Below are 14763 nucleotides of genomic sequence, written 5' to 3' on the forward strand. Positions count from 1 at the left end.
AGATTTTCTTTTCTTTCAGGGCATAGCTTCTTGATGTGTCCTTCTTTCTGGCATCTGCGGCATCGTACGTTGTTGTTGCAGCTTCTTAGCGTATGCCCCTTCTCGAGGCATTTGGTGCAAAAGGGAACGTAAAGTTCTCTTGGGACAAAGCATCGACAACTATAGCCGCCGATGGTCAGAAAAGTCGGGAGCTTGTCAATTTTAAAATCCCTAATTAAGAACGAGGTGTGCCCGTTATAAACTTTAGTGCCCTTATAAAAGACTCTGTTAGCCGAGACCACAGTTCCTACGCCCGTTTTACTGATGACATCAATCGCCATTGCTCGGGATGTCTCATCTGATATGCCACGAATCGAGACCCTCACAGGTGGTGGTGTGGGGAAGGCAAAATTGAGCGTCAACCCAGGGGTTTTAACTTCGCCATCGATGTTATTCATGAGTCTTGTTCTGTAACTATCCTCATTGTCCGGAAGAGCGTGAAATGACAGAACCCATTTATTTTGTGACATTTCCCATAGACCACTTATCCATTCAGTGTATGCTCCCAATTGTGGGGACTCTTTGAAAGCCGAGAAGAGTTCAGGAAAATCTACTTTTCTTGACGTCTCCACGAACAGCGATCTTGGTCTTGTCAGGGTTACATCTCCTTTGTTTTCATTCCTCGCTGCAACAGCTGCATACGACATCCTTGTTTCAGGCTGATGTAAATCCCTTTGTCTTATATCCAAAAATCCGTTCTAGTTTGTAAATCCGTAAAGAGCAGTATATATCCAATTGTAGTCTCGATGCTTAAGATCAGATTTATTTTTCGCCTTAATACAGATAAAGTTCTTCGGCCGAGGGTTCAGTGCTCGGGTCTCAAAGAGACCGTCGCTACTCCCCAAAGAGAGGCCCCTTATAAAAAAGCGCTGAGAGGGGCCTCTCACGGAATACGTGCAGAGCGGGGCTGTGAACCCAAGACAACTCTGTTTTTGGGGTACTAAGGTGCGCAAGAACAAACCTTAATACAACCAAATACTCCAATACCTTTTTCCGGCCCTGCCCAGGGCTTATATACCACTGGCCCAGTCCAGGGTGGTCGAACCAGTGCGCCACTAAGAGGTAGCAAGATTTTATTATCGAAAAAGGACTAAAACACAAATTATTGAGAACACAATATTTGAAAAGGCATGATGACGGGCAACGCTGGTACATCTATGGCCAAGTGGTCCAGTGCCCAAAAATGGGGGTGGGGTGGACGACTTCAAAAAAAAAATTTCAAAAAATTTTTTAAAAAAAAATTTTTTTTTTTGAAAAGGTATAACACAGGGCGAGCCCTTATCGCCCTATAAAACTGTCCTACAATTCACACAGGTCCCGCTACTATTTTCATAAATACGTACATTTACCAAAAAACACTGATGAAGGGCTTGGAAATACATGCGCAATCGGGACACTGCTAGGGCTGGGAATTTCGGGGAAAACACTTTAACCGTTAACCGGGTAAAATTAACCTGTTAACCGATGCGTGACGTTTGGGGTAATAATTTATAATTTCAGCTTGTTAAGTCACAATGCTTATAAAGCAATTTCGCGTGTCCTCATCCCCGGTATCGCTTATTATAATTATTCACGAATCGAGATAGTTTGATGATTGCTCTGCTGCAATAGATAGGCAGCGTGGTTCGGGCGTGTGGAAGTATTTTAGAAAACCTGATTTCCTTGTTAAACGTCATTTATGTGACAAATTATCAGTGTTCGATGTGCAAATTTTACTTCGAGATATATATCATATAAATAAAAACGGCATCAACTGCGCACTTGTGATATGACATTGAATATCCGATTTTGCAATGAAATCGTGAATAATATATTTCGAAATCGACCGAAAACTGATTCTGAATTCATCATTGTCAAATTTCCATAATCAGCAATCTTGGTACTTCCATATTTATTGAGTCCTTGCCCATACAGTTAGTAATATTCTTTTGAATTGAATGCCACAAGAGATAAATTTGCGATAACGTAATCATATTCGAAGATGATTTGTACTTAAGATGTCAGTTAACGGTTAAAATAAATCGTAACCGTTAACCATCTGGAATAGGTTAACCATTCCCAGACTGGACACAGCATTTGTGTTACATGTTTATTATCTTCATGGAATCTACTGTTTCGCGTATATAAGCCTGCTACTTTCCATCCCGTAAGTTTTATCTTCACATATCAATGATGAGCTTCAACGAATTTATTCGCAGCGTATTTGGCCTGAGGCTCTCGGCCATAGAATATTTTCGCTCAAACTCCCAAAAATTATTTGTGGCATTGTTATGACGTCACAGACGCTTCACATCGCGTCCGATTTAGATCAGATTCGTAGTTTTGGCAGGATTGCGGGGCAAACAGGCGCAGAGCCAGCTAAGGACACCTCGCAGTGCGATATTTCAGAAAAGCATGATGGCAGGCGGTGGTTCATCTATCATGACCATGCGGACGGGACGTGTCATATGCCCGAAATTGGGGAAGGAGGAGTGGACAGACAGACTTGAAAAAAAAAAAATTTTTTTTTTTTGGAAATTGACATATTGCAGGGCGAGTCCCAACCACCCCACTACTGTCCTAGCCATAAATTTGAGCCACGGCTCAGAAACTTACTTTTTTTTTTTTTTTTTTTTTTTTTTTTTTTTTTATAAAGTAGGCCTCGACCCACCGATACTCACCTTGTTTTTATACTTACGTATTGCAGGGGAGGCTTGTAGATGTTGTTACCTGTAAATACCTGTAAGAAGGCAAAATAATGACACCAGGAGAAAACAGAGGGTAGATTCGACGAACACTTCCGTGACAGAAGAGAGTTGGGAGAAATGCACCTTGGTGCACACTCATATCAACTCTCCCTGTCACGTGATGTCCGTCTCCTCTAATAGAAAAGAAATTTAGGAGGTATAACAGAAAAAGAGTAGAGAGTCAGTTTACGGAAAGACAGAGGAGTTAAAAAAAAAAAAAACCTAAAAAGAATAAATTATTAATAAGAGATAAACGAAGAAACCTTCATCAAAAATATAAGAGAGCCAGTATTCTGGTGTATATGGCGTTTATTTAGCTATTTGTTCTAGTATATTACTACAAGTATAGGTTGTTATATTTATTATATCAAGGCAGATTTAGTGCCTATGGTTGAGACTTAAATAATTATCTAGGGCAGATTATAGATCGTTATGAAGGTAGTTCAGTTGTTACATGTTTACAGCGAAGTTATTGTTTTAGGTTAGGCTGTTAATGAGCACTAGAGGCTCCCAGTCCTTCTTTCCGCCGTTTCATGTTTTGTTGGCACTTGCTGCTGCCTTGTCATCTTTCATGTTGATCCATAGATACGAGTTGGCATATAGAGGGAGAAAAAAAAAATAAAATACCAGTTCGGAGGAAATTAATATTACATAATTTACTGAGGGAAGGTACTTAGTAGTTGGTATTAAATTATTGCAAAGGATAATATAAAGAGTCCTATACATTTCTAGAACACAATACTGCCACAAAAGAGTGAGAATCATACATATTTTCCAATCAATTATAGAAAAAGAAACTGAAGCCAATCAAATAATTACTTTTATAGTTTTTTAACAACTCGTGGTTTGGAAATAATCAGAGATTTATTTGGTGGGAGAACTATGGAGGCGTCCGATGAAGAGCTCCCCCGACCTCTTTTTTCATCTCTTGTAGCAGGACTATTTTCGATGTCGGAACACTGCCATTCTGGACCCGGTTCCTTGGTCTTCTTATGACTGCGAAGTTTCTTTCGAAACTTCGCAAGTTCTTCATCCGAACCCTCTGAGAGTCTGGCTATAATATGATAGTCTTCTCCCAGAGGGCTATCGAGTTCTACGATTTTTTCACGGTCTTCATCAAGATCTTTCGGGTCTCTACCTAAATTAGTTATTTTACTACACCCTGCAACTGCCTCTGATTCACCTTCCAAGTTCGGTTTTTAAGATTCTAAGGAATCCGAAAAAACACGAGCTTCAGCCGGAATAGGGTGTATGTCCACCCTAACCCGGCCGAGAGACTTAGATTTATCAGCAGCAGCAGCAGATTTTTCCTTTATTCTATTTTTATTTTTCAGCTGATCCTGTGATGATACAGCCACAGATGTTGATTTGGTAAAACTGTATCTACCAGCCGTCTTTGCAGCAACCTTGGCAGGAGGCTGGCTACTTCGTTCCACTGCTGTTGTTATTGCAGGGAAGTCAGTGCACTCTCGCTGCACATGGCCGGATTTTTTGCAAAGACGGCAGGTCGGAGGCATTACACACTCTCTAGCCAGATGACCTGCCTGAAAACAATTCAAGCAGGACTTGGTATAGAGTTCGGGAGGTAAGTATGTTTTGCAACGTAGTCCACCAACATTGACGAAATCGGGAAAGTTGGACTTCTCGAAGTCGTCAATGATGGCTTGTACGTTGCCATTATACACCTTGCTATTACGTAGATATATTTTGAAAACACGCCTCACCTTGCCACAGTTAAAAGAGTTGAGCATTGTTGTTAGTTGCTCGACTGTGGCTTCAGTGGGAATACCACGCAAACTAATGCGGGTCCCTGGACCACGGGGCAGAGAAAAATTAAGAACACCTAGTGGGGTGTCAAGTTTATCACCAACACTTGAAAGAAACTTATCCCGTGTTGGTTGTCCGTCGGTGGGTTGGAAAGTCAAGTTCCAAGTACCCTGGCGGATTGGAAAAATTCCTCCGACTAGGGTTCTATAAGGACGTAGTTTATCCACGGTGTTAAATAAATTAAAAAATTCCAAAACGGTCGAGATGTCTTTAGTTGTTATGACATCGATCGACTCGCCTCTGCTGACTTCCACACATCTCACATCGGCTACCTTTGGAACTGAGGCAGCGATGCTTGAGAAAAGAGGCCTTGATGTTGAAGGCTGTGTCGTAGTCATGGCGGATGTTACAACAGGAAACTGTTTGCCGATGAAAACAACTCTGACGCGAGTCAGTGACGAGAGGCTTTGAAGAAAACTATTTGCTGTTGCAAGAGGAGGTTATTATACGAAAAGAGCTACCTGTTTAAACTACTATTTATGGTAGTTCAGAAGCAATAAAATCCCAAGACTATAGAAGTCAAACAATACAACACAAAGTGAAGACAAAAACAGCAGCGGTAACGATCTATAAAAGATACGCTACGGAAACGCCGGGAGGGCCTCGAGAGATTCCAAGAAGGAGAGGCCACTCCCAATACACCAAGAATTGGAGCGGGCTGGCAATGCCACAATTTAGTTGTACCTTAATACAACCAAATACTCCAATACCTTTTTCCGGCCCTGCCCAGGGCTTATATACCACTGGCCCAGTCCAGGGTGGTCGAACCAGTGCGCCACTAAGAGGTAGCAAGATTTTATTATCGAAAAAGGACTAAAACACAAATTATTGAGAACACAATATTTGAAAAGGCATGATGACGGGCAACGCTGGTACATCTATGGCCAAGTGGTCCAGTGCCCAAAAATGGGGGTGGGGTGGACGACTTCAAAAAAAAAATTTCAAAAAATTTTTTAAAAAAAAATTTTTTTTTTTGAAAAGGTATAACACAGGGCGAGCCCTTATCGCCCTATAAAACTGTCCTACAATTCACACAGGTCCCGCTACTATTTTCATAAATACGTACATTTACCAAAAAACACTGATGAAGGGCTTGGAAATACATGCGCAATCGGGACACTGCTAGGGCTGGGAATTTCGGGGAAAACACTTTAACCGTTAACCGGGTAAAATTAACCTGTTAACCGATGCGTGACGTTTGGGGTAATAATTTATAATTTCAGCTTGTTAAGTCACAATGCTTATAAAGCAATTTCGCGTGTCCTCATCCCCGGTATCGCTTATTATAATTATTCACGAATCGAGATAGTTTGATGATTGCTCTGCTGCAATAGATAGGCAGCGTGGTTCGGGCGTGTGGAAGTATTTTAGAAAACCTGATTTCCTTGTTAAACGTCATTTATGTGACAAATTATCAGTGTTCGATGTGCAAATTTTACTTCGAGATATATATCATATAAATAAAAACGGCATCAACTGCGCACTTGTGATATGACATTGAATATCCGATTTTGCAATGAAATCGTGAATAATATATTTCGAAATCGACCGAAAACTGATTCTGAATTCATCATTGTCAAATTTCCATAATCAGCAATCTTGGTACTTCCATATTTATTGAGTCCTTGCCCATACAGTTAGTAATATTCTTTTGAATTGAATGCCACAAGAGATAAATTTGCGATAACGTAATCATATTCGAAGATGATTTGTACTTAAGATGTCAGTTAACGGTTAAAATAAATCGTAACCGTTAACCATCTGGAATAGGTTAACCATTCCCAGACTGGACACAGCATTTGTGTTACATGTTTATTATCTTCATGGAATCTACTGTTTCGCGTATATAAGCCTGCTACTTTCCATCCCGTAAGTTTTATCTTCACATATCAATGATGAGCTTCAACGAATTTATTCGCAGCGTATTTGGCCTGAGGCTCTCGGCCATAGAATATTTTCGCTCAAACTCCCAAAAATTATTTGTGGCATTGTTATGACGTCACAGACGCTTCACATCGCGTCCGATTTAGATCAGATTCGTAGTTTTGGCAGGATTGCGGGGCAAACAGGCGCAGAGCCAGCTAAGGACACCTCGCAGTGCGATATTTCAGAAAAGCATGATGGCAGGCGGTGGTTCATCTATCATGACCATGCGGACGGGACGTGTCATATGCCCGAAATTGGGGAAGGAGGAGTGGACAGACAGACTTGAAAAAAAAAAAATTTTTTTTTTTTGGAAATTGACATATCGCAGGGCGAGTCCCAACCACCCCACTACTGTCCTAGCCATAAATTTGAGCCACGGCTCAGAAACTTACTTTTTTTTTTTTTTTTTTTTTTTTTTTTTTTTTTATTTACGGATCAGAACGACAAGTCTGGAATCCAGCCCAAATGCCTTCATACCCAGACTATGCCGACGGAAGTTTATGGATCAATTCTCTTTGTAATAGAGATCACCATTTTGTATACCACGTAGAGTTGTGGGCTTCCTGTCATCACATCCGCTATATGTGAGATGGTATTTACTGAGTTGAGGTTTTACGCCGGCAACTGGGCGTTTTCTATACAAGAGATTTGAGAAGCCGAATTGAAATATGGCATGTCCAAAGAACCGAAATGAGAGACATCAGAGGAATTTGATTACCTGGGGCCGAAACATGGTAGTTACCTTTTCTTTTTACCGTATTTTTTTTTGACGATTGATTCGGATGTTGAGGATTCTGTGGAAGTTGTTGTGTCCTTTCTGGTTCTTTTGTTATTTTCCTCTGTAAGATCCACAATTGGCGGCGGTAGATTCGACTCAAGGTTCGCTGGTGCGGATGTCGTTGCTTCCGGTGTTGTTTCGAAGACCGACGAAGACGTGGTGTCGCAAGACTCAAAGTTATCAATCCTTACTTTGATGTAAGGATTGCCCTTTGGAAGGGGATGGAATGGCGTGTTTCCAATAGTTGACGACTCCTTCAATCTGTAGATTTGCCTGGGTGGTCTTGGCAATTGTGGAGATGGAGTTTTGAGTGGACTTACTACCAAATACTCCAATACCTTTTTCCGGCCCTGCCCAGGGCTTATATACCACTGGCCCAGTCCAGGGTGGTCGAACCAGTGCGCCACTAAGAGGTAGCAAGATTTTATTATCGAAAAAGGACTAAAACACAAATTATTGAGAACACAATATTTGAAAAGGCATGATGACGGGCAACGCTGGTACATCTATGGCCAAGTGGTCCAGTGCCCAAAAATGGGGGTGGGGTGGACAACTTCAAAAAAAAAATTTCAAAAAATTTTTTAAAAAAAAAATTTTTTTTTTTGAAAAGGTATAACACAGGGCGAGCCCTTATCGCCCTATAAAACTGTCCTACAATTCACACAGGTCCCGCTACTATTTTCATAAATACGTACATTTACCAAAAAACACTGATGAAGGGCTTGGAAATACATGCGCAATCGGGACACTGCTAGGGCTGGGAATTTCGGGGAAAACACTTTAACCGTTAACCGGGTAAAATTAACCTGTTAACCGATGCGTGACGTTTGGGGTAATAATTTATAATTTCAGCTTGTTAAGTCACAATGCTTATAAAGCAATTTCGCGTGTCCTCATCCCCGGTATCGCTTATTATAATTATTCACGAATCGAGATAGTTTGATGATTGCTCTGCTGCAATAGATAGGCAGCGTGGTTCGGGCGTGTGGAAGTATTTTAGAAAACCTGATTTCCTTGTTAAACGTCATTTATGTGACAAATTATCAGTGTTCGATGTGCAAATTTTACTTCGAGATATATATCATATAAATAAAAACGGCATCAACTGCGCACTTGTGATATGACATTGAATATCCGATTTTGCAATGAAATCGTGAATAATATATTTCGAAATCGACCGAAAACTGATTCTGAATTCATCATTGTCAAATTTCCATAATCAGCAATCTTGGTACTTCCATATTTATTGAGTCCTTGCCCATACAGTTAGTAATATTCTTTTGAATTGAATGCCACAAGAGATAAATTTGCGATAACGTAATCATATTCGAAGATGATTTGTACTTAAGATGTCAGTTAACGGTTAAAATAAATCGTAACCGTTAACCATCTGGAATAGGTTAACCATTCCCAGACTGGACACAGCATTTGTGTTACATGTTTATTATCTTCATGGAATCTACTGTTTCGCGTATATAAGCCTGCTACTTTCCATCCCGTAAGTTTTATCTTCACATATCAATGATGAGCTTCAACGAATTTATTCGCAGCGTATTTGGCCTGAGGCTCTCGGCCATAGAATATTTTCGCTCAAACTCCCAAAAATTATTTGTGGCATTGTTATGACGTCACAGACGCTTCACATCGCGTCCGATTTAGATCAGATTCGTAGTTTTGGCAGGATTGCGGGGCAAACAGGCGCAGAGCCAGCTAAGGACACCTCGCAGTGCGATATTTCAGAAAAGCATGATGGCAGGCGGTGGTTCATCTATCATGACCATGCGGACGGGACGTGTCATATGCCCGAAATTGGGGAAGGAGGAGTGGACAGACAGACTTGAAAAAAAAAATTTTTTTTTTTTTGGAAATTGACATATTGCAGGGCGAGTCCCAACCACCCCACTACTGTCCTAGCCATAAATTTGAGCCACGGCTCAGAAACTTACCTTTTTTTTTTTTTTTTTTTTTTTTTTTTTTTTTTATAAAAGTAGGCCTCAACCCACCGATACTCACCTTGTTGTATACTTACATGTTGCAGGGGAGGCTGGTAGATGTTCTTTCCTTTAAAACCTGTAGAGAGGTAAAATAAAAAATAAAAACACCAGAGAAAACAGAAGTCCAGATTCGGCGAACACTTCCGTGACAGAAGAGAGTTTGGAGAAATGCACCTTGGTGCACACTCATGTCAACTCTCCCTGTCACGTGATGCTCGCTTCCTCTGGGAAATAAGAGAGAGAAGAGGAGGTAAGTATAGAGTGAAAGATGAAGAGTTAAGAGTTAACAAAAAAGAAAGAAAAAAAAAGGATATATAAGAAATAACCAGAAAACCCTTCACCAAAAATAAAAGAAAGCCATGATTCTGGTGTATATGGCGCTATTAGAGTTGCTGTTATTTGTCTTGCTTTTATCATTCCACTATGTTAATAAATAAATTATTATATCGATGTTATTATAGTAATATTAATATTACAGATAGGTAAATTAATACCTATGATAGTAAGAAGAGTATTATAGTAGGGTAAGATATTAATGATAATCATTACAAGATTTTTAGTAGATTATTTTGGACCTACTATTTCATGTTGTTTTATTTAATATATATCGACGAGTTTAGTTCTAATGGCTGAAAATTAAATAGTTGACTCGGGGAAGTTAGAGATCGTTAAAACGGCGTTTAAATAATTTTTACAGCGATGTAGTTGTTTTATACGTAGGCTGTTGATGGGCACTAGATATTCCCAATCCTTCTTTCCGCCGTTTTTTTTTCATAACTTTGCAGTTGCCTTGGCCTCCTTGATGTTGATACCTAGTTACGAAGTAAAAACGCAAAAAAAAATACTGGTTTGGAAAATGTTAATATTATAAATTTACTGAGGAAGGATACTCATTAATTTATATTAAATTATTAAGTTGATTATGTGGAGATACTGCCAAAAATGCCAAACAGACATACCTTCCAACCGACCATAGAGACGAAAATAATGAATCGAAACTAATCAGATGAATATTTTAAAGTTTTTTAACAACGCGTAATTTTGAAAAAATCCGTGATTTACTAGGTGGGAGGGTAATTGAGGCTTCTGAAGATGAGCTTCCCCGTCCTCTTTTTTCGTCCCTTGTAGCAGGACTACCTTCAATATCTGAACATTGCCATTCGAGACCCGGTTCCTTTGCCTTCTTATGACTGCGGAGTTTTTTTCGAAACTTCGCTAGTTCTTCATCCGAGCCCTCTGAGAGTCTGGCTATATTATGATAGTCTTCTCTCAGAGGGCTATCCAACTCAACGATTATTTCTTCTTTCTCTCCAAGGTTTTCCGGGACACTTTCCAAATTATTCTCTTCCTCATTCACAGCTGCTTCCAGTTTATCACTCAAGTTCGGAGACTTCGATTCCAAAGAATCAGAGAGCTCCCGAACTTCAGCCGGGATAGGGTGTATATCCACCCTAACCCGACTGAGAGTGCCAGACTGGTTAGCAGTAGGTTTATCCTTACTACTATTAATTTTCTTTTTCTTTTCCAGCTGTCCTTTCGACAATACAGCCACCGATGTTACTTTGGTGAAGCTGTATCGCGATGGCGTCTTTGGAGCCGTTTCAGCAGGAGAACTGACTAGAGGATCAACATCAGATGTTATAGATGGAAAATTAGTACAGTCTCGCTGTACATGGCCGGATTTTTTACAAAGGCGACAGGACGGCGGAGATTTACACTCTCTGGCCAGATGACCAGTCTGAAAACAATTCAGACAGGTCTTGATGTAAAGCTCTGGTGGTAAGTACGTTTTACAACGTAGTCCGCCAACAGTGATGAAGTCGGGAAACCTAGATTTCTCGAATTCATCAAAGATGGCTTGCACGTAGCCGTTGTATACCCTGGTGTTCTTGAGGTATACTCGGACTACTCTACGTACTTTGCCACAACCAAAAGAGTTCAAAATAGATGTTACTTGCTCCTGCGTGGCTTCTGTGGGAATACCACGCACGCTAATGCGGGTCCCAGGGCCACGCGGCAAAGAAAAATTTATTATACCTAAAGGGGTATCAATCTGACTCTCAACATTATTGAGGAAATTATCTCGTGTGGGTGTTCCATCCACAGACTGAAACGTTAAATTCCAGGTACCCTGGCGGATGGGAAAGAGACCACTAATTAGGTTTTTATATGGACGCAACTTCTCCACAGAGCTAAAAAGCTCATAAAAAGCTGGAACTGTCGAGATGTCGTTAGATGTTATAACATCCAACGACTCGCTTCTGCCAACTTCGACACCTTTCACGTTAGCTACCTTAGGAAGTGAGGCAGCTACGTTAGAGAAAAGGGGCCTAGATGTTGAAGGCTGCGTAGTTGGCATCGCGGATATTCCAGCAGCAACCTGTCTGCCAAGGACACTTTGACGCGAGTCAGTGCCGAGAGGCATGTGTGTCCTGGCAGACATAGAAGACTATTTACTACTATAGGAAAGTTTTACTACAAAAGGAGGTAACTATTACTAAAGGAAGTACCTATCTAAGCTACCTTTTATGGTAGATCAGGAACAGTGATGAACTCAGGACTATAGAAATTAACTAAGACAACACAAAGCAGGAACAAACGACAACGGTAACGATGTATTAAGAATATATTCGCTACTGAAACGCCGGGAGGGCCTCAAGAAATTCCAAGAAGGAGAGGCCACTCCCAATACACCAAGAATTGGAGCGGGCTGGCAATGCCACAATTTAGTTATACCTTAATACAACCAAATACTCCAATACCTTTTTCCGGCCCTGCCCAGGGCTTATATACCACTGGCCCAGTCCAGGGTGGTCGAACCAGTGCGCCACTAAGAGGTAGCAAGATTTTATTATCGAAAAAGGACTAAAACACAAATTATTGAGAACACAATATTTGAAAAGGCATGATGACGGGCAACGCTGGTACATCTATGGCCAAGTGGTCCAGTGCCCAAAAATGGGGGTGGGGTGGACGACTTCAAAAAAAAAATTTCAAAAAATTTTTTAAAAAAAAATTTTTTTTTTTGAAAAGGTATAACACAGGGCGAGCCCTTATCGCCCTATAAAACTGTCCTACAATTCACACAGGTCCCGCTACTATTTTCATAAATACGTACATTTACCAAAAAACACTGATGAAGGGCTTGGAAATACATGCGCAATCGGGACACTGCTAGGGCTGGGAATTTCGGGGAAAACACTTTAACCGTTAACCGGGTAAAATTAACCTGTTAACCGATGCGTGACGTTTGGGGTAATAATTTATAATTTCAGCTTGTTAAGTCACAATGCTTATAAAGCAATTTCGCGTGTCCTCATCCCCGGTATCGCTTATTATAATTATTCACGAATCGAGATAGTTTGATGATTGCTCTGCTGCAATAGATAGGCAGCGTGGTTCGGGCGTGTGGAAGTATTTTAGAAAACCTGATTTCCTTGTTAAACGTCATTTATGTGACAAATTATCAGTGTTCGATGTGCAAATTTTACTTCGAGATATATATCATATAAATAAAAACGGCATCAACTGCGCACTTGTGATATGACATTGAATATCCGATTTTGCAATGAAATCGTGAATAATATATTTCGAAATCGACCGAAAACTGATTCTGAATTCATCATTGTCAAATTTCCATAATCAGCAATCTTGGTACTTCCATATTTATTGAGTCCTTGCCCATACAGTTAGTAATATTCTTTTGAATTGAATGCCACAAGAGATAAATTTGCGATAACGTAATCATATTCGAAGATGATTTGTACTTAAGATGTCAGTTAACGGTTAAAATAAATCGTAACCGTTAACCATCTGGAATAGGTTTATAGGGATATTAGTTATTTAGACCATATTTTTAACAGTAAGAAAAAAAGTAATTCCCAGTAGAACAAGATTTCTTCTTAAAGATATTTACGTTAAATACTTAATTGGCTTTCATAGGAATAACCCGTTAGTTAAAAACACGTTATCTTGCCCTTGAGCAAGACAAACTAGTACAAGCCAGCTTTTAATCACTCGACCACTTATAGCTAACTATTTAATTGGCTACAGACATCCTTCTAAATCGTTTTACAAGAATGGCCGAGACTTAATTACGGCATTCTTACTTTATTTATTATAAACGATATCCAAGTAAAAGCTTAACCCTAAAGGCATAACAGGCGTCTCGAATATTGTATATAAACTGACAATAATTCTTTAAATGGAATGGACTGGACTGAACGTGTTATAATATTCTTCTCGTGTCGTCTAAATACAACAAATATAAGGTTGGTTGCTTTGTTACTATTCGTGTCTGCTGGGTTCAGCTCTGCCCTAACGGAAACAGACAGAATCGTGTGCTGGGTTAACAAATATTAACCGGTTCCTATAAAATTGGTGAGACCCCGACTGAGAATTGTGCCTATCTGAGAGGAGTCAGATTTGCTGCTGTTGTGCCAACGGAGATCAACAACATCTACGGAGGAACAAAAGTTAAGTAATATTCACGATTCCTACTAACCTAAGCGTATAGGGGCCATTAGCTAAAAATAATCGCCAATTTTTCTTCCCAGTGCGGACGCTAAAAAACGAACAAAGAACGAGATGACAATGCATTAAAGATAAACAACAGTTGAACAATGGTAGACGGCTATGGAACGACAAAACGATGAATCTTGACGATGGCTAACGGACAAACGAAACGAACTTTTAAAAAATTATGAGGTGAAAAATCAACGAAAAATAATCAAAATGATGAAATAATGAATCAACTACAGACGAAGGGACTTTTCAAAGAAATACGGTACATAAAACGCGCCCAAACAAATTATTTAACGCGACAAATGACGAAAAGAATGACAAACGTAACAATATGTTATTTTCATGCTCATAATTTTGTTTTATTTTATCAGTGCAGATTTTTCATCTTGTTGGGACACGCTTCATACTTCTCCTATTCTTAAGGTAAAATTCTTCTATTTCTCTCTGGCGTTTTAAAATTCGGCTTCCAATTTTTATGAATTCATTGAAGGTAGGGTAATTCGGATGTTTATTTAAGTGGCATAAAATCGTTAGGCCAAATGATTGTCCAACATAAGTAAATGTTTAATTACGAATGGTTTTCATAAAATTCATAAAGAATGTAAATTTGACGGTCATAAACAACCCCATTTTCGATAGAATATGTTTCTAAATCACTGGCAACCTTTTAAAAAGATGATTTAAATATAATCATACTTTAATCTCGCCAATATATTCGTCTAATACGAATATATTGATCAAATACATAAACTAAGCGCATTTTTTCTCAACGCACACAGAAGGCTATTTCTTTTCAAAGCGCTTCAAACCCAACAAGGGATATCAAGGCTAGCTAAGCCATTACTTGCGAGTTGTAAGGTTAAGGTGTGATGAAATATGTTAAATTGAAATCACTGTTTTGACTGTCAACATCAAATTTAAAACTATAATACGCCAATCTTTTCTAAAA

At 39.6% G+C, this 14763-nt stretch overlaps 1 long non-coding RNA gene across 1 annotated transcript in view; it reads right to left on the reverse strand.

The window, feature by feature from the left end:
- The window catches only part of LOC144425164 (uncharacterized), a 158130-nt gene extending 148844 nt beyond the window's left edge, over positions 1 to 9286 (reverse strand). The window contains exon 1 of the long non-coding RNA XR_013477341.1: positions 9243 to 9286. This is a non-coding gene — a long non-coding RNA (uncharacterized LOC144425164). The remainder of the gene's footprint in view (positions 1 to 9242) is intronic.
- Positions 9287 to 14763: the final 5477 nt, after the last annotated feature.

This window comes from Styela clava, chromosome 7, assembly GCF_964204865.1.
Source record: "Styela clava chromosome 7, kaStyClav1.hap1.2, whole genome shotgun sequence".
Classification (NCBI taxonomy): domain Eukaryota; kingdom Metazoa; phylum Chordata; class Ascidiacea; order Stolidobranchia; family Styelidae; genus Styela; species Styela clava.